The sequence below is a fragment of the Camelus dromedarius genome, chromosome 34 (assembly GCF_036321535.1).
Source record: "Camelus dromedarius isolate mCamDro1 chromosome 34, mCamDro1.pat, whole genome shotgun sequence".
NCBI lineage: Eukaryota > Metazoa > Chordata > Mammalia > Artiodactyla > Camelidae > Camelus > Camelus dromedarius.
Genome location: NC_087469.1, coordinates 6790848 through 6817696, shown reverse-complemented (window position 1 = coordinate 6817696; position 26849 = coordinate 6790848). Strand labels below are relative to the sequence as shown.

Here is a 26849-nt window from a genome sequence, read left to right as displayed (position 1 = left end):
ATAATGTGTGGAAAGATGTTTTTGGCAAGTGCTGTGGAAGAGAGGGGTAAAGACAGTGGCCAGGGTCTGAACCTTCTGTTCACTCAGGCAGAGCGTTCAGTTGTGCTGTCATCGATCTGTTCTCATGACTGATAGAATCACACTCTGCCTTGATGTCAGCCAGACGATGTATTTCTTTTTCTTTTGATTGATAGGTTGACAAAATACACTTTAGCAACTGTATGTTATGCAGATGATGCATGATGCTAATACTCTGTTGTGACCTTTATTTTTATGAGCTGTGAGAATTAAGAAGCTACCAGTTTTCGTTTAATTAAGCAGTGAGACACAGCAGATGGTGCATTTGTGGGTGATGATTGCATTCCTCCGCTTCCCTCAAGCCGTGGTCCAACCCTATGGAATGGTCTGCCTAGAGTGTGGCACCACTACTGCAAAATTACTAGGAAGACAAACAAGTGGTATTAAGGTAGTCAGAAAATCTTAGCGGACAATTTACGACAGGACCTGAATACCGCAGGAAGTTCTAGTAGTTAGTAGCGAGGGTGTCAGGAAGAGGAATTCATGCCATGATGTGGTTGTGCTGGTTTACGGCTTACCTCTGTTCGCCAACATTTGCCAGTAAAACATATGAAGATTTTTATTACCCTGGTATTCTTTTGTGTAATCTGGGTCAAACATTAAGAATGCATTGGGATATAATTTGCATGTTTTAAAGTGCTCAGAGAAGAATAGGTAAGTGGGGAAGCACTGAATTTACGGCAGGTTGTTTTATTATGTTTGCTTGTAGTCACTAGGACAATCTAGAGGGTGTCCTGCCATGTGCATTTTTCCCCAAGTACTGTGTGCTTACCTGCTAGCATATTTACTCCAGAGGGTGTTTAAAACACACATAAGCACAGTGAATATGGAATTAATCCACTGCTTCTCACTAATCATGCAGCTCTTCAGGGAGAAAACCGAACTGTGAAGTTGAATTACTTTTTCTTATTGTTGAGAGAGAGAGGCTATCTGTCTAGCTCAGACTATCTTTGAAAAACTGAGTTACTTGAAAGCTGGCATAAAACTCGTAATTAAACAATATTTTAGATCCTATGATAATATACCTCGATTTTTCTCATTAATGCACTATATGAAATCATCAAAATGAAATACATTCTCTTACGGGCTATAATGTTGTTAAAAGTATGAACTATGTGGATATTTTAAAATATAGCTATCATTGCTTTAGAGAGAAGAGACCATTTGTCTGGTCTCTTTGCTACAAAGACTAGATTTGGAATTCTCATTAAATCATGAACTTCAGAAATAATATTTTAACAAAGAGGATATAATTTCTCTTTGGGAAAACTTACATTTTATATTGAATTCTTTAAAAATTGTATAAAGAAACGATTTCCTTTGATATTTAAGGGTGCTGTCATCACAAAACCGGTTAACTACATCATCCTGCCAAATATTCTTCTAGGACCTTTTATAATTAATTAAATGAACCATTTCTTTTCTGGATTCCCAGCAACTCTAGCATTGAAGATGTAAAACTGAAGGTGTAAACACTAATTTTGCTATTCGTCTTGTAGAATAAAAGATTATTAACCTTTTAGTTAAAACTCACCAGTCTGTAAAATAGGGAAGTATCTATACACATGTAACTGCATAGGAAATCCAACATAATAACTGATTTCAGCCTATAAATTATTTTTTTATTAAAAAAATTTTTATTGAAGTATAGTTGGTTTACCGTGTTGTGTTATTCTGTGGTACACCAAGTAGCGATTGAGTTACACACACACACACACACACACACATACACACACACACATATTCTTTTTCATTGTAGGTTACTACAAGATATTGAATATAGTTCCCTGTGCTAAACAGTAGGATCTTGTTGTTTAAGCCTGTAAATTAGTAATAATTTTAACAAGAGAAATGGACAATTATTTTTACAAGGGGCCATACTTTATTGCAAAATCATTGGTCTTTCATTTCTTTACAGAACTAGATTTTTATCCAATTAAAATTTAGGAAAGAAGGAACTAGATAATTTCCCATTTAGTCAATATATGGGTAACTTACCAATTCTTTTGTAACTCTGTTAATAAAAGATATTCTGCAGGACCCCAAAATGAGACCGAAAATGGAAGGTAAAATTATGCCTGGTCATTTTAGGAATGTTAGGATTACTTATTTTAGTTCTCTAAAATCAGTGGTATGTTAATTCTCTATCATCCAGTTTGTTTATCTAATGATAATATTTCCCTTTTACAATGATGCTGAATATTTTGCATTATTTTTGTATTAGAGGAAGTGATGAAGTTAATCAAGATGTTCATACACCAGGAATTGACAGTCTGCACCTGTAGCCTCAATGTCTCCTGAGTAGTCTAGCCTTTTGTTAAGAGCATAGGATTTAGAATCAGGAAGATTTGTCTTCTGATCTGGGTGATCATAACATTTAGGAATTCCTTTTGGCTCTAAAAGAGACCTCCAAACTGATGGTTTAAACACTGGTTTACTTTTTCATCTAGAGGAAGTCTAGGGATGGACAATTCAGGGCCTCCACCCCGTCTTCACGAACTTAGCCTCCTTCCCTCTGCTTCACCGTCCCCAGGTGGTGACTTCTGGTCCAAGATGACTTCAGGTAGAGCGGGCTCCCCCTTAGGAAGCAGGAAAGATGGTGAAGTGCTCATCCCGGCAGAAGCAGGTTTTTTTCCCAGCCCACACCGCACTTCCACTTAGGGTGCATGCCCTGTGTGTAAGGGAGGTTGGAAATGTTGTCTTTACCACCGACAGCTGAAAAAGAAGGCTTCTGTTAACCAGGGACTAAGGGAAGAATGGATATTCGCTAAACAACTGGTATTCTCTGCCACAGTGACCTTGGCTAATTGAGTCTCAGCTTCCTCGTCCCTAAAAATGATTGTAAAAATAGAGTCTAATTCATAGATCCTACTGTTTTGAGTATGAATTAAGTTAATACATCTAATGCTTTTTAGCACAGTGTCTGACATATATAATAAATAAGCAACAAATGTTAAGTATTATTCTTTCTAGCTATTTCCTTAATATCTCTAGGTTAATATCCTGTAGATATTTAAAGCTGAAAATGTTCAAATGTATTACAGATCCTTATTGCATTCCCTAGCTCACCATCTAGTGCTTCTTACAAGCTAGAAACCTTGGAGCAGTCTCTGAAGAGCTCTCTATTCCTGTCTGTACCCAACAGTCACCAAGTATCCTTCTGCCTGCAAAACTGTTCATGAAATTTGAACCTATGTGTTCAAAATAGCGTCCCTCCATGTCCATTACCACCATCTGAACTCAAGCTGTCTCCATCCCTCGTCTTCCACAGGGCTTTGCTATCTACCAGGTAGTACCCAAATTCCCTAGAATAGTATTCAAGTCTTTTTTTTTTTTATTTTTAATACTTTATTCTTTTAGAGCAAATTCAGGTTCACAACATAATTGAGCAAAAAATACAGAGTTTGCACATAGCCCTCCCCACCCACACATACACATCCCTCATCAGTGTGGCATATTTGGTACAATAAATGAACGGTATTCAAATCTTCCTATCATACAACTGCAGGATTAACAGCTTTATCTTGAGTCAGCCACACCGCCCTGGTTTCTCTACATCACACCTTAATTGTTCTCTAACTTCACTGAAAACTCACTATTCTCCAAATAGGACATCGTGACTCTAATTTCATCTTCAGGATAAATGCTGACGAATTCTCAAGTCGATAACACGAGGAAACTAAGCACAGATGTGTTTCAGTCCGTAATTTTGAAGACCTAGGTATGATTTCTGGAAACCACTTTGTGATTTTGCTTTTGAGGCTAGCAGATGGATAGGTCAGCCAGTACTCCTTATCATAGCTGGGTGTCTAAGTGGATAAACATAAAAGAACAAAGGGCTCTTGACTGGAAGGAATGGGTTTGGGGGGAGGGGCGGTATCTCTCTCTAATGGATGGGGTAGAGTGTTCAGCAATTCTCCCAAGTATAGGTTTAGATCTAGAAACTCATTCTTTTTACTTTGCTAGACAATAGCATTAGTTCAGGTACTTAATGTGAATGTTATGGATGCATTTTGCTTTCAGATTGAAATAAAGAAGTAGGGACGGTTAGCTTTATTGGGGGAGGTGTGTGTATGGAGTGTGTAATGGGATGTGTTACACAATTTCAAAGCCCTCTGATGCAATATGTGGAAAACTAAGTTTGTAGTACAATTAAAACATATCTTTGGTCATAGATTTACTTGGCCTTTTGCCACCTTCATCGGCAGTGTCCTACTTAAATAGCCTGGATTGGCTGAGAAAAATAATTGCTGCTATGAAATAATTTTGCAATTACCGCTGTAATTAAGGGCAGTTTGTTAATGAAAGTGCTTGGTGAATAATGACTGCAGGGCACTCCATCTTGCAGCTTCATGCCAGATGATTGGTTCATGTGGTGGAGGCAGTCAGGGAATTAGTGACACAGCTGTCATGGTTACAGGATGGATGTAAATATCCTTCGCTGCTGATGATGAAGAACCGTCATTAGCCTCCTGCCCCTTGGGAACTGGTCAGAAGAACAAAAATAAACTTAACACAGGATGGTAAAAGCCATTCCTTCTGTCTCCTTTTCTTCGGTGCGAACAATTAACATCCTAATAGAAACTGCCGAGAGCGCAGGGATGAGCCCTCTCCACTTTTCCAGGCGTGTTAGTGTGATGAATGTTCCTCCTGGTAGGGCATCGGTTGTTCACCGTTTATAACCACTCTTATTAGCTTATGGGCCAGTTAAAAACTGCTCTTTGGAGACCCACGGGCCCCATTTACATCCTTCTTGTTCATCTCCAGGTGTTGTGTCTTCAGTTCGACCCTTTGAAGAATGCCCACGGATGGATTTTTGCATGCTGTCTGCATGGCTGCATGGGGCAATCGAAGATCAATTTTCTGTAGTTGGGCTTATTTGCTGGTGCAAAATATATATTATGAAGGTGACCTGGATGCTTATCTGATCTTGCTTTGTAGTTTGAAAAAGTCGTTGTTGAAGGTTGAGGATCTGGTTTTTTCTTTTCTTCTGAAAATACAGCGTCCTAGGTGTTTTAAGTTTGCTTCATATTTACATTCATCCCACTTCCTTGGTGTTTTGATGTTGTTTTTCATTGTAAATTTGCTTAAGCAATCTTTTGTGGAGTAATTTCATAACATGCACACACTGTGGTTTTACACTGAGAGGCTCGTGATCTGCAACTCATTAACTGTTGCTGACTGGGGCGTCAGTATAACACGTTGCATTTTCTCTTGCTTTAGCTTGCTCCACAGTCAGTTTGGTTCCTTGTCAAAGATGTTAGTAAAACCCTTCCAAGGAACTTAAGCACGGCTTATCTCCACATCCAGTATGCTAAATCTTCTCTTCGGGACTGTAAGGATAGGTCATTGGAGGTGGTGTCATGACGTCAGAGTCAACCACATATCCTCACTGAAGGGACAGAACAGCTTCCTGGGTTTCGGTTCAAAATGACTACGCATGGCAATACTACGCGTTTAAGGATGAGTTTATTGCTCCTTGTGTTTGGGTAGGATTTCCTGCACCTGCCTAATGCTGCTTTTGATGCCTGTGTCTCTTCTTGGCTTTAGCAAGAGATGCCAGATGGAAGGGATCAGAATTCTGCTTCAGCACTATCACAGGTGGTGGCCCAGACCTCTGCCTCTTCATTTTGCCTTCACTGAGTGACACAGAGAATGAAACATGTACACAAGCTTAGGGATGAACAGAGCCTTGCTCGGATGTTGAGATGCTCCCTTGGCTACTGAGTCATTTGATTCTCCCAAGATGGACTTCTTACTCCTTTTCTCACTGTCTGTAAATAAGTCGCTCTGGAGATTCTTCTAGCTAACTTAATTGTGATCAGATATTCTAAGATACAAGTTAGATTGCTGGTCCCAAATGGTAGGGGTGAGTCCCTAAATAAAAGCCAAGTAACTTGAAAAACTTCACATGTTGAGCATTTAGAGAAATTTGCACATACACATGTAAATTTCATGTATCAGTCTAGTGAATGACAACTTCCTTTTGAAGATAAAGGTTATTCTCAGGCACAGCCATGACTGGCAAAATTACTTGGGTTCTGGTGGGATGTGACTTTCCAGGCATTCTCTTCCCAGAGTGTCTGAGTGCAAGAGGAACTGGCACCAGGCTTTACATTAAATCATCAGTGGAAAGCAGGCAGAGAGATGTGTGCTAGAAAGTACCTTCCGAGCCTAATGAAAATTGCATATTATTACTTACTCTGTTTTTCTAAAGTATGGGCTTTTGTGGTAGGTTAAGATAACTAAAATAGGAAAGGAGAAAACAATTGTGTCTTTTAATTGGTGTGGCTTGAGATAGGGGGACTGGGGAACTTTTTCCTCCTTCAGGAGAGATGTGACATGCTGCGGTGTTTAGATATTCAGTGTGTGTTCCCGTTTTTGTTTGGTTTGGTGGCGTTTTGATTTTTTTTTTTCTTTTTGGCTAATCATATGAGACACGAGTTTAATTGAATTTTCAAGCCAACTCTGCAGTCTCTCTCATAAAGTATATTTAAAGATGTACTGCAGATTCTTAGGAAAAGGGGCCGTGGGGATTTAAGATTCTGGGGGGCAGGTGGGGCGGGAAGAGCAGTTTCTGAGTTTGGAGGAGCGGTTGAAATTCCCAAGTAAAACAGAATCTGATCTGCAGCTTTCTGGGCTAATGTGGACAAGAGTTGGAGTCTCACTTTTTCACATAACACCTTTCATTGGGTTTCCTTCATTTCCCCAGGACGAGTCAAAAACTTTCATAGTGTTCTCCACAGTGGAAATGGATTGTGTCCCATCCTGTCCAGTTGCCACCCTTTCTATGAAAGCAACACTAATTATAAAAATTGAACATAAATTTGTACTGTTTAATAGGTTTGGGTTTAATTTTGCCTCAGTGGGAAGACATTTGATTAAAATAATCCTTTCTTTCCCCCTCCTCCTCCCCCCTTTTTTCTTTTGGTGGAACAGTTAGTAAAGGCGTAGGAAATTGATTTTAGTGTCACAAAGGACATTTCTGACAGGAATGTACTTTGAAATGATTCAGGGGCATCTGTTTCTCTTGCACGTGCCCGGCACGGCTGAGAGCTCTACCTAAATTAAACTGTTGAACGTGTCAGCTCTGAATCTGATCACAATTTACAGCCAGTTGCTTGGTTGGAAATTTTTAACATTTCATGAACTTCCTTCCCTTAATTTACGAAACAAATTCTCCCTCCAAGTGACCATTTGCGCTAGACGCCAATACGTCATGGTCAAAATTGATTTAGCTTTAGAGTTATTTGTTTGTGATGGTCACTTTGCCTACGGGACAAAGTCTTCGCTCCAGTCTGTTTCTCCCGGCAGGATCTGTGGATGATGGCTTGGTGGATGTTTTTGCTACTGGTGGGTGTTTTTCATTTTCTCCCAGGAGCTGTGTCTGTCACATAATCTGGCTCGAGGAATTCCGCTTTTAATAGTTCCCGAGCACAGGAGTTATGTGTCCTCTGTTTACTATCACGTCCAGGGCATCCAGCGTAACATCTGGGAGGCTCTGCGTGGGTGGGGAATGAACATTTTTGACACGACCATGCTATAGTCTTCAGCTCCTGACTTCGAGGGCTCGCTTGTCTACCCTGCTCATGTTTCTTAGAGATTAGTAAGATTCCCTTGGATCAATTACAGTGAGGCACGTCCTTTGAAGTTGAAGGGCAGGGGCAATTATTTTGTGTGTGTGAACTTTTTACATTCAGAGAAGAAATAATTTACCCGGAAAGAGAAGGAAAAGTGACAATGTGGATGCATAATAGGGACCTGAGCTCAATTAACTTAATTACTTAGTAGTTCCTGACAATGCTTTTCTCCCCCAGTATCCACCCACTGGCCCTTACCCAGTATTTATCATGGACTTTGATTAGAGAATCTTAAGGAGGTTTCTACTCCTGCCCTTCCCCATCCTTGCAAGTCTACAACCAACCGAGGTCACAGTGGTGTTTGGACAGGGGTGTCCTGGGGCACTAGTGCCCTAGGGTACTCACCTGGTTGACCTTGAAGATTGACTGGACACTCGTGATGCGTCAGTTGATAACATTATCCATAATATTGTTATCAATACTCTTGGATCTCTAACAGCAGTTCTCTGAGACTGTATTAATGGAGATAGAAAGCTTCAGATTCACAGTGAGATGAATATTTAGCAATTTAGTGTCTTTTGAGTCTAGGGTGGATGTTCCAGTTCAATGGGTAGCCTCGCTCCATGCAGCCATTCCGTGACCTAGGCTCACGGTGGCTCTGCCGCCTTCTACTTGTAACTTCTGGAGTCACTCTGGTCATACCATTTCAGCCTCTTGGAAGGGAGAAAGAGAAAGGGGAAGGGAGCAGCCTACCCTTCAGGCATCAGGCTGGGACTGGCACACGTCACTTACGCTTACATCATCGGAGCTTGGTCACCCGACCAGTTGCTGCTGGGGAGACTGGGAGGTGCAGCCAGCTGCCAGCCTTGTCCTAGGCGGCGTGGAAGGGGAGAAAGGGTTAGTGGACAGTTAGCAGCCTCTGGGACCTCCAGCTTTTTGTAACCAGTTAGCTGCCTAGCAGCTTTGTTTTGCAAAGTCCTACAGTTAGACTTTAAGCAATAGTAATACTCTCTACATTGATCATTCCCCCCTTTAGTTTCTTGGGGCCCAAGCTGTTTACAAGGATGACTGTAAATCACTGGCAGAGAATCTAGCTCACCTCCTTCTGGTTCCTATCAAGGGCTCTGTACTTTGCACACACATATTTTTACACTTTGAAATCACAACTTCAATTGTCTGACAAATACCTGCTATGTTACAATATTTGAATGCTTGTTAATTTCCTTTGGCTTTTTTTTTTTTTTTTTTTTTTTTGGGAGGGGACGTCTCTGGGAAGCATGGTAGGATAGGGACATCTTGGTAGATTTGTAATTCCTTTTTCTTCATTTGGGAAGACACTGTATTTACTGTTGGTATGTTAATTATTATTCAGGAAAACCCAGGAGACATAATCACTATTGTCTGCAAATATTATTGTCTAGTATGTACAGATGGTCACTGCCTAATGTAAGATTAGGTTTCCATTCAGGATCTTTGTTCAGAAACAGTTCTTGAGTTGACATGAGAAATTGTTGCCAATATTATTGCTTTTGGCTTCTCTAGTATATTTCCTCCAAGGATGTACAGCGTGCTCTCCCCTACCTTGATTAGATTTTAGAGACAATGTCTGATTTCCGGCTCACATTGTTTAGAGAAATGATACTCCCAGCCATCTCCTGATGCTTCAGGATGGAATATGTCAAGATCTTTGAGACATTTAAACCTGTGTTAAGATTAGCTTAGTCTCCTCTGCTACTTCACCACAAACAAGGGATTGTCAGAGTTCTTGCTGTGCAATAAATGTTATTTTAAAGATAGGATTTAGATGATAGTCATCTGACTTTTTAAGTATTCCCACAACGAGACAATTTTGGTTTTGTGCAGACACACATCACCTTGAGTTGTGTATTATGTTTGGTGTGGGAGGGGCAAGAAATCAGGTATGTTCAAAGCCAGGGTCAATAGTTGCTGTTTCTTTTAGGTAGAAGATAGTTTCATTTTAAATATACAGTCCTTTGATATATCCTGTTGCTCTAAAATCAATACTGCATAAAGTAAGAGTTGATATTTTTTAAGTATTTTCCAAGTATGATTCATCGTAAGGTCACAGTCCTGTGATTTCAGCTATATTGAAGCTACTGTTCATGAATTAGTACATTTCTGCGGTATATTTGTATAGTATCCTTTCCTCCAGTGATCAGAACATGGAGTGCTGCAGTGGAGAAGTGCTTGCTAGAGGTGATGGAGAGAAAACACCCCTCCCCAGTGGTGATATTAATCTGTTTTCAGCATCTCGTGAATGTGCTTATGTCTAGGGCATGTTAAATTGGAGTTATCCAAAAACAGAGTCCCTGAAATTTAAATAAAGTGGCATTGGAGCAAGGAACAAATCTCTCTCTCTTTTTTTTTTTTTCTGATAGTTAACCAGTTGCCACCTGGCCTTGCTCACTTATTTTCGCATCTCATGTGGCTGTCACGGCACTGTCAGATCGTTCTGTAATTCTGCGTTTATATTTCCATCTTCCGTAATAGACTGTGAGCTTCTCGGAAGAAGAGGGAGTGTTCTATTCAAGTTTGCCTGGCACTCTATTCAATAAATGGTTGATGAATGACCTCAAAGAGGAATAAATTCCTGAGAGTAGGAAAATCTTATCCCTATGGCAGTTGGTGGAGTCTAAAGATACTTCCTCCAGGTTTGGAAAAATCGGTGTTTATGTTTTCTCGACGTGTAAGGTCTTTTGTTGCCCTTCTCTGCTCATTTGCCCACCTGATGACTGAATCTTGCTTTGCTTAAAAATCAGGAAAAAATACACACCAGGTAGCTTGGTCTAAAATGATTTAAAAAAAACACAAAACTGTTGTTTTCTTCACCTGGTTGGAAAAACGGAAGCTTTTCGTGAGGAAAGGGGGGCGTTTTCGCCCATGACACGTGTCTGGCCTCGCGGGCAAGCTCGTCGCCCACCCTGAGCCTGTCTACGCCTCTGTGAAACTGACCACCGCGCCAGGTGCCGCGAGGACCGAAGGCGATGCTTTAGCCCGGGGGCTCGCGCGTTAGTAAGCTCCCAACAAGCACCAGTATAAAGATAACGGTGATTATTACGGCGTGTCCTTTTTCTCCGAAGTCTTCCTTGATTAAATATTTAAGATTTCTATGACTTGTTTGTGGTTGCTGTTTTACGTTAGCATGCTCTTAAGCAGAACTGTTTCCGCAGAAATCAAGCAGCAGCCTCCGGCACCGTGAACGCGGCCGAGGGAAGGCTGGGTGTAGTTCGTTCTCCCCAGTCACGGGTAACAAGATATAATGAGGTTGTCTTTCTCCCGGCTTTACAGAGGTGTCGTGTCGTAAATTGGTCGAACTATGTAAAGTGGCGCTTGTTTGTTTTTCCAGCGTGGAATGCATGTGACTAATAGAAGCCTCTGCTATCAGATGGTTCTGAAAGCTTGCTCAGAACACAGTGAAACGATCAGACGCCACAGGCTTTTGTGTCACCTACAAATACTACTCTTCTTTTTCCTTCTTTTTAAAGAGTAGGTTTCTAGGTTCGAAATTGAAATGTGTTAAGGAATTGTCTCTTCCTTCTGGGGTACAGGGATGTGGTACAGTGCCTCCTCACTTACCTGCAGGTCTTGTATCAGATGACTTCAACTATCTGGAACACAGCTGAGGGTCAGAGAGTAAACCAGAAAAGCCTCTTGAGTGGTCTAAAAGATACCACAAAGTTTCTTGCATTCAAATTTATGCAGATTGCTCAAAGAAAACACCCGGGGTTTCACCAAGACCAAATTATTTCTGAATTTGACAATCCTATAGAACTTGGACAAAATCTTATATATTTTGTTATCTTTTCTCCGGTCCCCACCCACGGGAGCCAGAAGATTTGAGGTTTGAGAGGTACTAAGTAAGGGGATGCTGCTGGCGTCTAGTAGCTTCAAGTAGCAGGAAAGGTTCATTGAGAGCACTGAACAGGATGCCCCTGTGACCTGAATCAGTGGTGAAGGTGAAATTCTTTTAATTTTACTCCCTTAAGAGGGCAGGTACTGTATAAACTTTTAGAACATCGTCATCAATATAAATAAGAAAGAACCCACGATTATATGGAAAGCAGCATGATGATTCCAGATTCATTCCGGAAAGGAATTCCCCCTTCTCTCTGGCATTTTCTGCTAACATGGAGTTCCTGAGGCATAAATCTCGATCTTTTATTTTTTGAATGTTTCCTCTTTTGCTTTTCCCCCCTGTGCTTATATGATTCCCCTTGACCTTATTTTTCCCCTCAAAGGATTTAAAATAAACATTTAGATAGTTGAGAAACTTCAAGTCTCTTGAGTATTTGAATTTATCAAAGTTTTGGTTTTTCAGTTTTAAGCATCCCAGCCTGTCTGAATGGTCCCACCCCAAAAACTAAACAATAATGAAACCCAAAACAGTAGCCACAGCCACAAAAAACAACTATGTCAGTATCTATTTCCCCTCCATAACTATATTTATAAACTTGAAGCAAGGGATTATTCTCCAGAGGATCACCAGAATTTGGCATCATGCCGTGCTAAATTATTACTAGTTTTTTGCAAACTCACTCAATTGTTTAGCTTTTCTTGCTTGGATATCAGAATACATTCACCTGGGTAGAATTTTAGACATCTAGAGGGTTGAGCAGTGGAACGGCTCCCTCCTGCCCCAGCCTAACCATTCAGTTTCCTCCCAGACATCCCACTGCTCCCCTCCAGCCTTCCAGCAGTCTTCACATCTGGGGAGCAGCAGGAGCTGGGTGGATACACTGGGAGCCTAATGTGCCAGGCACTATAAGTAACCAGAGCCCTCCCTGAGATTAAGGGCACACCCAAGGGTGACAGCCGAGGACGGGCTTTTATTTGGTTATTGTTTGTATAGTGCAGTCTTTGTGGTAGCAGAAATGTGGGCAGCAAAAACAATTCGGATAAGAGTTGAGAATAAAAGGACATTGAATATACATGGCCACACTTGTTGGAGATAGATTCTGCTTTTATCCCTATTTACAGATGAAGATTTGGAAGTTCAGAGAGATTGAGTGACTTGCCTCAGGTCACACTGCCAGAGGGTAAAGCCGAGCATGGTGCTGTCATCAGTGTTGCCAAGACTATGAGCAGCCAGGCTCACGGCTCCCCTTCAGACGCTTGATATTCCCGGACTCACCGTTTCCGTTCTACATAAGAACTGAGTTCCTGTTTTCCAACTGACATAAAGGAAAAAAGAGGGGGAAAAAAGTCCGATTGAAATCTGTTATTAAACTTCTCTGGTTGATTGAATTGGCATAGCTGCCTAGCTCAAAGGAAATGAGCAGTTTTAAAAGCACTGATATTTCATTCTCCATCCCCGCCCCCACCCCATTCATCTACTCTTTTCTTTTCCTTTTCACTTTGACGGAATCCTTGGCTTGTATACTGAAAAGCCCATGAGTTACAGCTAATCTGTATGTTTAAAATTATACATTGACAATCCTTTGGGTTTTCCTTTTTTAACTTTTTTTGAGGGTTAACAACTTTAAAAGAAATGGCGTGTTCCTTTAACCTCAAGAACATTTTATTTAAGTTTAGTCACTGGTTTGGAGAAAGAATAAACAGAACCTTCACTTAAATGTTCCCGTGTCTTAGAAGAATGAATGGGTAGTGATATGATTTATAGCTGGTATAAAAATAAAGAAGATAAAAGAAAGAATGAAACCCCAAATTATTGGTTTCAGCAGAGCATTTCTGATTTAATTCTAAACTGTGAATACAGTTTACGCCTTGCTTAAATGTTTCTTGCCAGGTTGTGGAAGCAAGTCTCTACCTTTTGTGTAACATGTAGCTTAATTCGATGCTCATTGTCTGTATAGATATTTAAAGTGAAAAGAGGTAAATTGTCACCCGTGTTTATATCCAGCGTGTGCCTCAATGAATACTTGTTGATTGAATAAATAGAAGAATGAATGAGTGAGTGAATTCAAAGAGTAAAAATGGGTATATTAGCATTTATGCTATGTGTAACAGTTATTTTTATGAAAAGTTAGTGATCAAAAAAAAAAAGTTTTTGATGCCAATGATATTCACCTATACTTTGCTACAAGAAAACCCAGGTACGGAAAATGGAACAGGTTACTTTGTTAAAGAATTGATTCTAAGATTCTCATATTTTCCATAGGGACCCCAAAGATCAGTTTTGTCCTAAATGGAAATTATCTTTCATGGTCTTTTAAATGCTTTCTAATATATCTAGTGAGTGAAAACACAGACTTAGAACAAATAGTGGTTACAATTTCTATATACATGAGCGCATTTATTATGTGCTCTATGACTTACCTGCCTTTGTCTGAACTTTAACCATGGGTTTTTCAAAAATTACTTCTAGAAAACAGCATTGGATTCATTCTGCTGATAGTAGAATGTTTTGCTCCAGAGTATTGAAATTTTCTGTTGTGATGTTTATTTGAAATTTTCAGTTAAGGACAAAAACCTTGTTGTGGGTTAAAAAAAAATACATATGTACTTTGTGTCTTCCAAAAGCAATCATTTTAGAAAGTCACATAGAGGTATTTTATTGAGGTTTCCATGGAGCAAAATCTTTTTTCTACCTCTCTTTATGAATTTTATTTGGATTATTTGAATAGTCTCAGCAGCAGCAGATCTTTATCCTTTGGGGATAATTTGATATATTTGGAACCGGCTCGAAGTCACTTGGAATCCTGTTATTCTAGTGGACAGTGCAGTTGTGGCTTTTGAAAAAAGGTGTAGCTCTGAACCACAAGGATGTAACTGTGTCTCATTGGCTGTCACGGAAGGAAAGAGAAAAAGGAATTCAGATGGTGTGGGGGCAATGGCAGCATTACTTGGATAAGCAGATGGCCCTTCAAGGTGTAATACAACTTCAGTAATAGTAATAGTAATAGCAATATTAATAGTAATAGTAATAATAATAATAATAAAAATTTTAGAGATAATGTTCATTTAAAATTTTAAATCTATACATTCCAGTGATTTTTCTGGACCTCATTAGTTAAAGTCTCACCCTATAAAGACTTAAACAGTGATGTGCAATACTAGGACAAGAAGAACCCGGGTACTTAGGACCTAGTGAGTCCCCAGCAGACGTAGGAGAATTTGAGGATCAGCATCAGCCTTGGCATTAGGTGATGCTAATAATTTTGGGTCACAGCGTAGTTTTTTTTTTTTTTTTTTCTGGCTTAAATAGCTGAAAATTCTTTTTAAAATGTTATTCTGACCTTATTCTTTGGTGTTTATATTTTTTTGTCTCTTGTCTCATTGGAAGCAGAGTAAGTGCCTTTCTGGCCTTCCTGCTGACGGAAGGCAGGGCCCTTGGGGGAACGTATTTTCCGATTTGCAGAATCTGGCCACCTGGGGCATGTTACCTTTCCAAGTTTTTTTCTTACTTTCTTTCTTTCTTTCTTTTTTTTTTTTTTTTTTTTTGCAAAGGAAAATTATGTTGTCAAAAAATTCCTTTGGCTCTAGTTACCATCCATGCTTACTTCTGCTTCAAGTTTTTTCCAAGCAAGCAAGACCAACAAATCCTTGTCATAGACTGTAGGAGAATCTATCACAAATATCTCTGCCATGTGGGACATTAAATCTGCCCTCAAGTATGGAAATCCGGATCAGCAGAAATGAAAGCATTTAAAATATACGTTATAAATATCTTGTAACACGCGTCAGATTGGCCTGAGATACGTTCTTTCACTGTTTTACTGCAACAGCTTGATGCCAGCGCTGATGTTCTGACTGCATCACTCACTCCCTCGATCGATTATTCGTGGACAACTTAAACACTTCTCATTTTGAAAAGTGGAGCTTGAGTAATTAAGTGATGCATCTCTAAGTTGGGTTTTTACTGAAGCCCAATAATGAATAAAAAGTGCATTAACCAAATTAAAACTCTTGCATGTCTATATATTGGCTATTGATGTGTCTTTGTGAATTTCATTACCGTATAGTGGAATCGTGTTCATCAGAGAGCTTCCCAGAATTTCCCCCTGTATTAAGAGCTTTCCAGAATTTCCCCCTGTAAAAATTGGTTAGGGGAGATAATCCTGTGATGGTTCGTCTTGCTCACTCATTTACGTAAGATCATTCTAATTCTCAGTGACTCAGAATTCTAGAAAACATGTTACAGGGCTTTGCTGTTGAGCTGTATTCAGGATACAGACAAATGTTTTCTCAGATTCTGTTGTATGTCATTGACTATGGGAATCATTAAATGGTGTGCTGCTAATAAAGGGAGTGGATGATTAGTAGCCTTAGTAGGTGACTCTGTGTGTATGTGTGTGTGTGTGTATTTTCCCCACAATATACGTTAAAGTTTTAAGGTTAAATGATACTTATTGCTGAAAGTGATTGGATGCATAGAAAGATGTGTTGGAATTGAATATAATAGACGTTGGATATTACACTGTCTGAAAAGTCTGCATTCATTGTATATTCTTTTATTTCACTTGGAACAGAATTTGATCAGAACTAAACATCCACAAATGAATGACCTGTCTGTTTCTGCCTCTAACATGAGTCACAGGTAAAGCATTGAGGGCACCCTCAGTGCATCAGTTCTTTGAATGCTTTAGAATTGGGCTGTTGCCCATCCAAAAAAAAATCTGAAGTCAAGATGCCAGTTACCTATTAGCTGTAGAAAATACAAAAGGGAGGGAGCTAGTGATGGTGGAAGGAACTAGGTTTTAATAGAACTTTAAAGAATCCTTCTTCCACTGTGGCCAGCCATAGCTCTGTTTATCCTTTATCTTATTGTGCTGTGACTCTCCAAGCTAGGGAGGAGAGAAAAGATTGAGAGTCAAAGTGCGGATAAGAAGCAGAGACCAAAAGGACACGAAAGCAAAAGCTGACTAGAGGAAGCAGAGGACTGCCAACACAGGAAAGGAGAGGAATTTCAAAGACAGAATTGGATGGATACGTGTTGAAACCAGTAAGAGAAGGAAGTTCTTTCTGATAACGCAAACTGGGTTGAGGTCTATGTATGTAATCAGAGACTTGTCTGAGCTGGAAGAATGCCATAACCGGGAGTCCAGATAAATCTTCTGGCCTTCTGAGGGTTGGAGGGCAGGTGAGGCTAGAATCTATTTTTTTTCTATCTTTGACATCATCTCCATTAAGCATCTGCCAAGCAGTGACTTGACTTGAGGGGTCCAAGTGATTCAGATTCCAGTGTATCCCCTAGAAGTCGGTTTCTCACTTCGCTGAATGACTCCTCATTTCACCATCTGAGCTGAGTCTCTTCGCTGAGTTTCTCTTTCTTGCCGTCTGCAGTGAGGTGTTACTCTGCCATCTTGGATGGTTGTACCTGCTAACAGGAGTAATCATTCCTTGACTCTCCATCTCTCCTCTGAGATGGTAGGTTGATGGGGTTTTTTTCCCCATTGTTTACATCATTATTGTGTACAGCTATAAACACTAAGGCAGTGATCTCACATTACTAGGTAACTTGACTACCCCTAAAAACAAGGACAAAAACTGACTCTCTGAAAATAAGGACTTCATAAGGTGAGGCTTGTCATTTGTTTTGTTTTCCTTATTTGAGTTGTGAATTGAAATATACGTTTGTTATCCATTTTATTAATATTTATATGTGTATGTAATACGGCTTTATCTTAGGCAGTTGTAATTTTTGTATGTCTGTGTAGCTGTTTGAAGTATGATAGCCGATCAGATGATTTCTTTGATAGCTCCTAGATGAAATGCCTAGATAGTGGATGTGTCATTTTTAGCACAATGTCTCTATTTAAGTTTTCTTTGAAGCCAGGAAGTTTGGGCATAAGCTGTTGATTATGCCAGAGTTCTATCTTTTCCTGAAGAAAACCACCATTGAATTAACTTCTGCATAGTGTATTTCTATCAAAGCATTTGATCCTTGTTTCTGCGAGATAATCCTAAGAACTTTTTATTTTGAGACTAGAAAACCATGATGGATTTAATTCATAAAGGGAGACTGCTGCAAGGAATGTAAATGTAAGCGCTTGATAAGGTAGGATTTCCTAGTTGCTATGGCAACCTTTGGGTCATGAGCCTGAGAAAATATAAAGTAAGTCCTGAAGCTGTGAAGATGATTATAAAATTTAACTGTCATTCTTCATTTAGAGTTGATGGCAAACATTATTTACTTAAGTTTATCTCAAGGCAAGCGAGGATCTGTTGTTAAAAATCTGAGACTCAGATCACAAATGAATCCATGTTGCACATGTCTGACATTATAAAGCACAGGCGGCATTTATTATTCTAACCAGACTATTTGTACATAATATCCCTGTAGATTTGGTCACCTTCCTATGGAAGCCAACCATTTTCGTCTCTTGAATTCTTAATGGAAACTGTAGAATGCAGCTGTATATGTTGAGTAATTTTGCAAAAATGTGTGTGCTTTCCATGCCAAAAAGAAGGCCTCGGGGATTGTGTAGGAAGGAGGCCTTTGTGCATTCTTTTCAAGTTCAAATATAAACAAACTGTTTAGGGTGGACAAGTGCCAGGAAGGGATGTTAATACCGTTGTATATTTTCAAAAGATATCACAACCTGGAGATTAAAGAGGTGGGTTAGAATCTCCTTCATTAATGCTTCCCTGCTCTCTGCCAGGAGGTGGTGGTGGTGGTGGTGGAGAAATCCACTCCTGTTCCTATGGAAGCATGAATATAAGGTGTCAGATCCGTAAATTGATGCTTAAATTGATGATGCTTAACTGTGCACTATGACAAAGTATCCTTTTTTCTTGCTTTATCTTTTCCAGAATGCTGTTAATTTGCACTAATGACCTATGAGACCCGTTGCAAATTACCCAGTCTTGCAAATTAGTGGGGATGTGAACAAATACTATAAAACGATCAGATCCAGCATCAAACAAATGTAGTTTATTGCAGGAAGGAAAAATGGACTTGCATATTGAGAGGGAACATATTTTTACAACTGGATGAGTGCTTTCCTGTCGTCTGCTTGCCCGTCGGGGAGCGTCCACACGTTACATGGTCTGTGGCCGCCGATGGCTTACTGGCTCTTGAGCAAAAACATCACTTTTTAAAATGCAGGCATAGAAAATCTTACTGATTACACGCATACTGGGATCTGGTATTGAATTTTTTTCCCATATCCTTTGCTTCCTTAAAAGAAAAAAAAATTCCTCTTTCCAACTTTGGATGCTAAACCTTTCCACTAAAAAGGAGAACAGAATTTAAGGTTATTAAGAATAGAATGTATACTTGGCTGGCTTTTCTGTACCGCACCCATTTGTGTCTGAACCTGCAGGATTATTCATTCTCTCCCGTTTGGAGGAGGAGGTAGAATCTAGCCCACACACCCAGCAGCAAACACTCTGCTCATCAAAGCACTTTTCTCAGTTGGTTTGTTTTCATGTCTCACAGCAGAAATAGCTGCTCTTTTTCTTTCCTTTTTTCTTCTGGCATCTTGTAATTGCAACTGGTAATGTGTCTTCTTCCTAACCTGGGAGCAGCACAGAGAGGGCACCCTTCTCCCACTCACACACAGCCTAGCTCCCAGCTGGAGCCCAGAGACAGTTGGCGCATCTCCCTTCCCATCATTCCGTCCCCCTTTGTGGATAAACCTTACTGGGGTCTACCAGTTGCCTCTATTACTTTTGCCCCCTTGTTAGTCATATTCCACCTGGTTTTTTAGGAACAGCCATAGCAGCAGCCTCAATGGCAAAAACCACATCCGTATTGAGCACTTTTAAATGCTTTTTATTTGCTGGGCACTGTGATCAAGTTCTGTGTTGTTTGTTTGTATTTACTGAGTGCTTTACCCAATATTTAATCCATGCATTTAAAATTTTTTATTTTAAATTATCATACAGTAAGATTTCCTTTTTCCCTCCCTTTTTGTGCACAATTCTGTACGTTTTAACAAATGTATATGTGTTATCAAGATATAGGACATCGCCATCACCCCCCAAAACTCTGTCCTGTTAACGTGATAGCATTTTGGATGCATTTGCTGTTTAATCCTCATAATGTTATGGGGTTCGTACTATTACCTCTTCTTTACTTTTTAATTTAATTGTTATCTTTTTGATAAGGGAAGTAAGAGTCAGAGAAATGAAGTGAAGAAGTGGGTCAAAGTTGTGCACCTAATAAGCAGTGAAGTCAGGATTGGAGCCCAGTTCTGCTAAGTCTCGAACTCGAGCTTTTATGCACAATTCCCTATTACCACGCACAAAAAGTGGCTTGGGGTTATATTATCAGTAAAACATAAAGGTCTGCAGGTGTATTTTAAATGATGCTGCATTTTGTGAAGGATCGCAGGTATTTTTACGTGACGCACTCTCAAAAGACCCTAGTAGACTAGGGGTTTGTTTTGCTCTTGTTGTTGTTTTGAGTTCAGATAAGACCGCTCAGAGGACTGAATTGGGCATCTCTTGGTTCAGCTAGAAGCCATGAACGCTTTTTGGACTAAACTGCCCAACACCCACGTCTCATCACTGTCATGCTGTTCCCCCCTCCAGGCTGTGTCACACCGCCACACACAGAAGCCGATGCTGGGCTTTTCCATTAGCCGTGGTCAGCTCACACTGTCCTATCTCTCCTTTCAAAAATTAAGCCCTTTTCAGTAGCTGTGGGTTTCTCTGTGAGGGTGAGTCAGCTTTAGGAATAATAACCACAATCTTCATCCTAAATATCAATCCTGAATTTTGCTTTAGACTAGGAATTCTTTGGCCATCACTCAGTATAAATCCCCTGAAGTGCAGAAGAAACTGTGAGCAATAAAGGAAGCGCTAAAGTTCTATTTGAAGAAAGAAAAGGGGGGCAAAATGCTTTGTTCAGGGAGAGGCTGGTGCTTCATAAATGGTCAGAGAAACTCCTCTCTGAAAACTTTCACAGTGTAGAGCGCCCCCTTGAATGAGCTTGCGGAGAGTAAGTGTGATTTTATGACCCGAGCCCACATGCATGCATGCTTAACACTTGTAAATAATGTATTTGCCTCTTTCAGGCGGCCGTGATCAATGGTGATCGTGGAGAAACTATGAGGAAACCACCATACATGTTTCCTTTTCTTTTCTTTCCGTCTCCTAGTTTCGCTTCTAACGTAATCATGACCGATCCAGGCTGTTAAGATGCATTGCGAATAAAAAAAAATGAGCATTCCCTTTGAGCACGTTCAGGAATATTCCTCCTGAAATTTTGTCTCAAGAGTTCTTCTCCAGCACAGCATCTGGATTATACTTGCTCTGTGTGATAATTTTATGTGCGGCAGAAATAAGATCCACTTTGTATTGATACGAGAAGAAGGAAGGAAACCAGATAGTAACGTGAAATCGTTTTTTGGAGTCTTTGATCCCTTAATTTGATCCTGCTCAAAGCAGCGTCTTAGACCTTCCCTCTTGCTGGAAAAGACATTCCTGTCTAAAGACAGATGACAGGCTTGTTTTTAAAGTGAGGATGCAGTAAAAGCCTAAAGCCAGGAAAAGAGTTTCTTTCTTCTAATTGTAAAACTATTCACGAGGAAGAGGGTGGGAGTTATTGGCATAATTTAGCAGAGGGCGCCCCCTGAAAAGTCTTACCTTGCAGTAACTTGTCTCTAGGAATGTTACTCACAATGATCACTGCGCAGCCAATAGTACAGAGCGTTTTACCTGTTCACCTAGGTGTGGGGGTTTTTAATTATTATTTTACTATTTTACTTCCCTATTTGTAGCCTAATTGAAGCTGGACCACCTGAAAAATCTGCTGTATTTGCCTTTTATAATACATTTAGAGGAGCTAATCTGAAATCACACTTTTCAACCAGGAAGGAATATTAGATGCCTTTATGGAAAGATGACTGCAAACTAACTTTTCTTTTTTTTTTTTCTTTTCTGATTTAGATTGCTTGAGTTCACTTTGTTAATGTTTGAATATTGGCTCAAACAGTGCATTTCTCCCATTTTTTTAAACATTGCAGATGCAAGGCAGGGGCCTCTGCTTCTGTCTTTAGATGGATGAGAATACCATTTTAAGGGGAAATGGTGGCAGAAGTGTCAGTGCTGTGGATCACCTCTATCAAAGAGACTGATTACAATGTTGATGGCGATTTTCAAGGCCATCTCCGTCTTGCTTCTGCTCCTTAAGAATGTATAATGCAGTCCAACCTTAAGACAAATAGGTCAGACTGCAAAACTCTGCAGGAATGTAAGAATGAATTTCAAAATAATAAAGCAGTCCAACTTGGAGATTCTATATACTGTATAAATATCTCCTCCTTAGAGAAAATGCCTGTTAAACGGCTTCTCCATGATGTTGCATATTGGTATCCAGGCTTGCCACTCTCATCATTTTCGGCCGTTGTTCCTAGAATTTATTAAGAGTTTCTGATGTTTAATCTTTAATGATGGTTGAAGGGCAGGGGTGGGGGAAAGTCCGTATGCAGTGTTCGATTTTGGCTGCTAACGAACTCTGGGGGAAAAAAATTTGTTCTCCTGTGGGGCAGGCAGACGTATTTTTTGAGACTCTCCCAGCTACAGATAAAGTAGGTGGCCATTTCTGGACCTGTCAAAGATAAAAATAAATGCGGTGTTCAACTGTATTAAATACCGTACATGAGCATAAGGGAGACTGCATCTGTCTTATTTCATTTGTCTTCCCAGCCTCTGCCCATTTGGCACTGCAATGGCAGTGAACTTCACAGGCAGGCAAGCCTACTCTTTCACATTTCCTTCCAGTTCTAAATTGAAAATATTTTTTTGAAAAGAACTATGACAAAAGCAATTTGAGTTAGCGATAGCTTGAAAGAGAACCTAATTTAAGATCACCTTTATGGTTGGTCATTGTCACCTACGCAGGAGGCAGATGTCATGGTGATCTTCATAACATTAGTATTCCGAGAGAGTCTGACCCGACAGCGTTCAGGGAACATCACAGATTGGGCCATCATATTGAGATTTCAAGTGGTTGTGCCCAGATGGAAATCTACGGTCACAGGGAGGAGCCCGGTGACTGAGGAGGGAGCCATGGCTCATGCTCTGTGACATACTTTTTTTATATTTAGCAAAAGCCATGTGATATCGAGTGGCTAATTCAAGTGTGTTGGGAGTGGGCCTTGTCACTGTAAAATGCAGGGAAAGAAAGGGGAAGACGTCCGTGTGTCTTAGCTGATTTTCCAACCTGTTAATTAAAACGTTGCATCTCTCCATTTGCTCATCAAAGACCCACCACGCTGGTGGAGTCCCATCAGATCTTTCAGAGCTGTGTCCCTGCAGATGTAACAGGATCAGTGATTCATGAACATATGGAGTGAAAGTCTTTCTTACAAGATGAAGTGATGACTCTAGAAGGAAAAGTTGTTGTTAAATAGGGCCTCCTGTCTTTGAAAGTATGATGTACTAGGGCATTCACCTCTGCCCCCCAGCCATAAAAATAGGTCTGGTGACTGGATCTCTTCCTCCCTCTCTCTCTCTGCCTTCTGCCTTTTCTCCTCGTCCTCCTCACCCTAACCCTAGAACTGGAAACGGTCAACAGATGCTGTATGTAATTATCTTTTGTGAGTCAGATGGCTTTTTCTAAAGAGAGGACTGCGTATTCTGGCATCTTATTTATACTCCTAAAATCCCTCCCAGACAGATAACAAGTGTTACAATTGTCTCTGTGTGTCAGAGGAGGGGCCCAGGACAAGGAGATGAATTGGAATGCCTGACACAGATGGGTGTCGCTAACAGTGCGGAGACTTGCACTCATCTCTCTACTACGTGGATTATTCATAGCAACTGTAATTCCCCAGAGAATCCCTCATTACCATCCACATCTCTGTCAGTTGGTGTGTGATCAGGGAGTCTACTCTCATTTTAAACTACGCAGAAATGAAGTGAGCAGCCAGCGTTACTTCGGAGGGACCATGCCATGCAGTCTGAAGGCAAAGGTGAGTGGCGTTTAGCTCTGCCATTTTGGCTGAGCCACATTAGTGCAGTGCTCCTTCTTCTGAGCAACCAGGAGTTAGTTATCTTTACGCCCCTATGTCCTGCTTACTGGTTCTCTATGCCCCTTCATTTTCCAAATTGACCATCCTGTAGTTTGCTTGGCTTTTCAATCCATTTTGGTACTTACAGTTTGTGTCATGTTGTCCTTGGCCCCTGGGGATGTTTCAGCTCACATAGGATGCTCGATTGAATATATATATTAGTTTCTTGATCTCAGCAGAGTAATGGATGCTGAAATATTTCCGAAAGAGGTATTCTGTAAAGATTCACGAACCGCATACTCTGCCTGTGTCAGAAGCACAACATGTATGATTTTATTTGTGGCTTAATCAACAGGAAAAAATGCCAAGCAGCTTTGACTAGCTGGCAGTGGATCCGTTTGTGTTTGCCTTATTTTCTCTATAAGACACCTGCTGGAGATGAGAGCCGGCAGAAACACCGAGTAGGTATCCAGGGCTTCATTATAGCAGTACCTCTAATGATCAAAGAAGCCTTTTTATACAATCTTGTTCCTGATCATGCAGCTGAACATCTGTCTACCTGTCTGTCCACCTTTTAATTGCATCATCCCCATCTCTCTGATCCTCAGCAGTTCTGTCAATGCAGCTCTGCCTTCTACCTTTTCTGATCCTAGTTAATACAAAATTTTCTGCACAGCACACCAGCAAAACTGAGAGCTTTCTAATAAACTTGAACTAAACCATTTTAGGAGAAGTTAATTTTCTGTTGCATATCCAGTCAAGCCCTTGTACTAATTTGTTCTTCAAAGCCAAAGACTGTATAGCAGAGAGGGGAGGGCGCTTTGGGAGTACTTGAAGCATTATGTTTATTGGGTACAAAAGGAGCTGGTTCTTAGATGCTGCAATCTACTAAATGCTGATTTGTTGGGGAAAAAAATGGCAGTAGGAAGTCAGGAATTTAATTCACTGATTTGTTCATTTGTCAAATACTTAATTAAGACAGACCCATTATGTGTAGGACCCTGTGTGTGATTCACAAGTGAGATACCGCTCCCACTCTAGAAAGAGATGAGCTATGTATAGATTAATTATAAGAGAAATATTGCGTGTTGATTTCTATAGCAAAGTACTCAGCAAGTGGCCTGATACTGAGCGGAGGAAGAACTCACTTCTAGTTGGGTTGCTCAAAAATGGCTCTATGAAAGGAGGTACCCTTAAGCTGGGCACTGACAAATGGGGGAGATTTGTGACATGTGAGATTATAATAGTTGAAGATACTCTAAAAATAGAGGGACCAGCATGAGATAAAGCATGGGTGCAGGAAACCCCAAGTCCTATTGAAAGGATGGTGTGTTGTTGGCTAGCTTGACTGAAATCTGGGGAGACAAATCATGAGAAGTAATACTGGAAATGGGGATTATAGTGAATCCTTTAGAGATTTCAGTATTGTTTTAGCAACTTTGAATTTTCTTCAGTAGAAAGCAAGAAGTCACTGAAGACATCCAAGAAGGGGAAATGGCAGAAGTATGTATGGATGGCAGAAGGGAGCGGTTGGAAGATCATGGTAGTCCGGCCAAAGGGTAGTGAGAGCTTTAACCAGGGCAGACACAGTGAAGAATAGATACGAAGGATGTAGAAGGTACAAACTCAGGGCAATGAAAGGGATCAGATGACTAGACAGGAAAGATGCCCTTAACAGTGATGGAGGGGTGATGAGGAGGGGCAGCTGGATGGATGGATGGGATAGACTTTGTTGTGGGCTTACTGAATGCTCATTGATCCAGGTAGAAATGTCCTGGACTCTGTTACTATGGACATGGGAGTGGATGAAGGGTGTTGGGGAGAGTTTTGGGAGTCTTCTATATATAATTAGTGGTTGAATTGATAGTAAATTTTTGATAAAATTTGTCTAAGGAAACTCCATTTACTAAGTTATAAGCATTGTGTCTCACTGAGCTGATTAATTCTATGCAAGTGACAGGAGCTTTATCCCAGGTACTGTCTGAAAGTTGTACAGTTGTTTGGGATTCCTCTCTTCTCTTTGTTACTTATAAGGACCCTCAGGAATAACTACATTTACTGGGCAGGAGGAGGAGGAGGAACAGGGAGGGAGGTACAAAAACCAGACCAGTTGGCCAGGAAAATGGGGACTCCCAGAATTGAAGGGGAGAGTTTTGAAGTGGGAATGGGTCCGTGCAGTAGTGAACACCGGGAGACAGTGAGGGCGATGATAGGCTGGAGTGTCTAGCTGGAAGTTGTTTCAAAGAGTAGCTTCCGTGGTTGGTTTGCAATGAAACTGTCAGGGCTGAAGGCAGGAGTGTTTGATGGGGAAGTGGAAGCAGTGAATAGCCACCAGTGTTGGGAAGGCTGGACTTCCCTGGGGTACGAGCCTCAGCCTCTTCTTATTAATGTGGTTCTTGAGAGGGCAGCTCTGATTCCCTGTGAGGAGTCTTCAGTGGCAGGTGGGAGGGGCGTCCTGGAGGCTTTATCTAAAGAAGCAGGCTGGTTCTGACTATGTTTCCTTGCCAGTAGCCATATGAGCACGGCCCTGGTTATTACCTGTACCACCAAGACCCATCTCTCCACCCGGTGCTTTCAACTGTATCATGGCGGCCATTGGGACGCCATATCTCAATACGTGAATCTGTCACTTGTGCTTGTGAGATGACTTCAGATGTATTGTCTTGATTTTTTTTTTTTTTACTTTTAAAAAATATTAAATTAAATTTATTATTGTATTATTTAATTATTTTATTTTAGTGGTGGTGGGGTAATTAGGTTTATTTACTTTTGGAGGAGGTACTGGGGATTGAACCGAGGACCTCATGCATGATAAGCATGTGCTCTACCACATGAGCTATATCCTCCCCCGTCTTGATTTTCTTATTTACTTCTCTTAATTGTAGAGTCTGCTCCAAAAGATTCTTTCTGAAGAATAACCAGCCTAATGGGTTAGAAGAAAGTTTGCTTTTTGTTCTGTTCCTATGCCTGAAATCAGGACTTAGAGAATGTTGATTCCTGGCTGAAATCTGCAAAATCCTGGGCTGTTCCTTGGCTTAAGTGGCATAATAACAGAACTAATCGTAGCCAAGAATGATAAATATTATTAAATGATTGTGAGACAAAAACCACTGTGTCTCATTCAGCAAGACTGACTGCAGAGCGGGACAATATCACATTTATTTGTTTGCTTCAAATGAATGGTTTTGGATTAAATAAGACTGCCAGGTAGAAACTTTTAAGTACAAGGTTAGCTTTTGTTGTTCATGTGTTAGAATAAGGACCAAGGACCCCTGAGATCTTTAATGGATTTTGCGGGCTCTCTGTA

General features: G+C 40.5%; 1 protein-coding gene and 1 non-coding gene across 10 annotated transcripts in view; one reads left to right on the top strand and one right to left on the bottom strand.

Moving 5' to 3' along the window:
- Positions 1-26849, top strand: part of CADM1 (cell adhesion molecule 1) — a 321388-nt gene that overhangs the window by 172206 nt on the left and 122333 nt on the right. The window lies entirely within an intron of this gene.
- TRNAD-AUC (transfer RNA aspartic acid (anticodon AUC)) lies at positions 26316-26389 on the bottom strand. The gene has a single exon. It is a non-coding gene; the product is annotated as a tRNA-Asp (tRNA).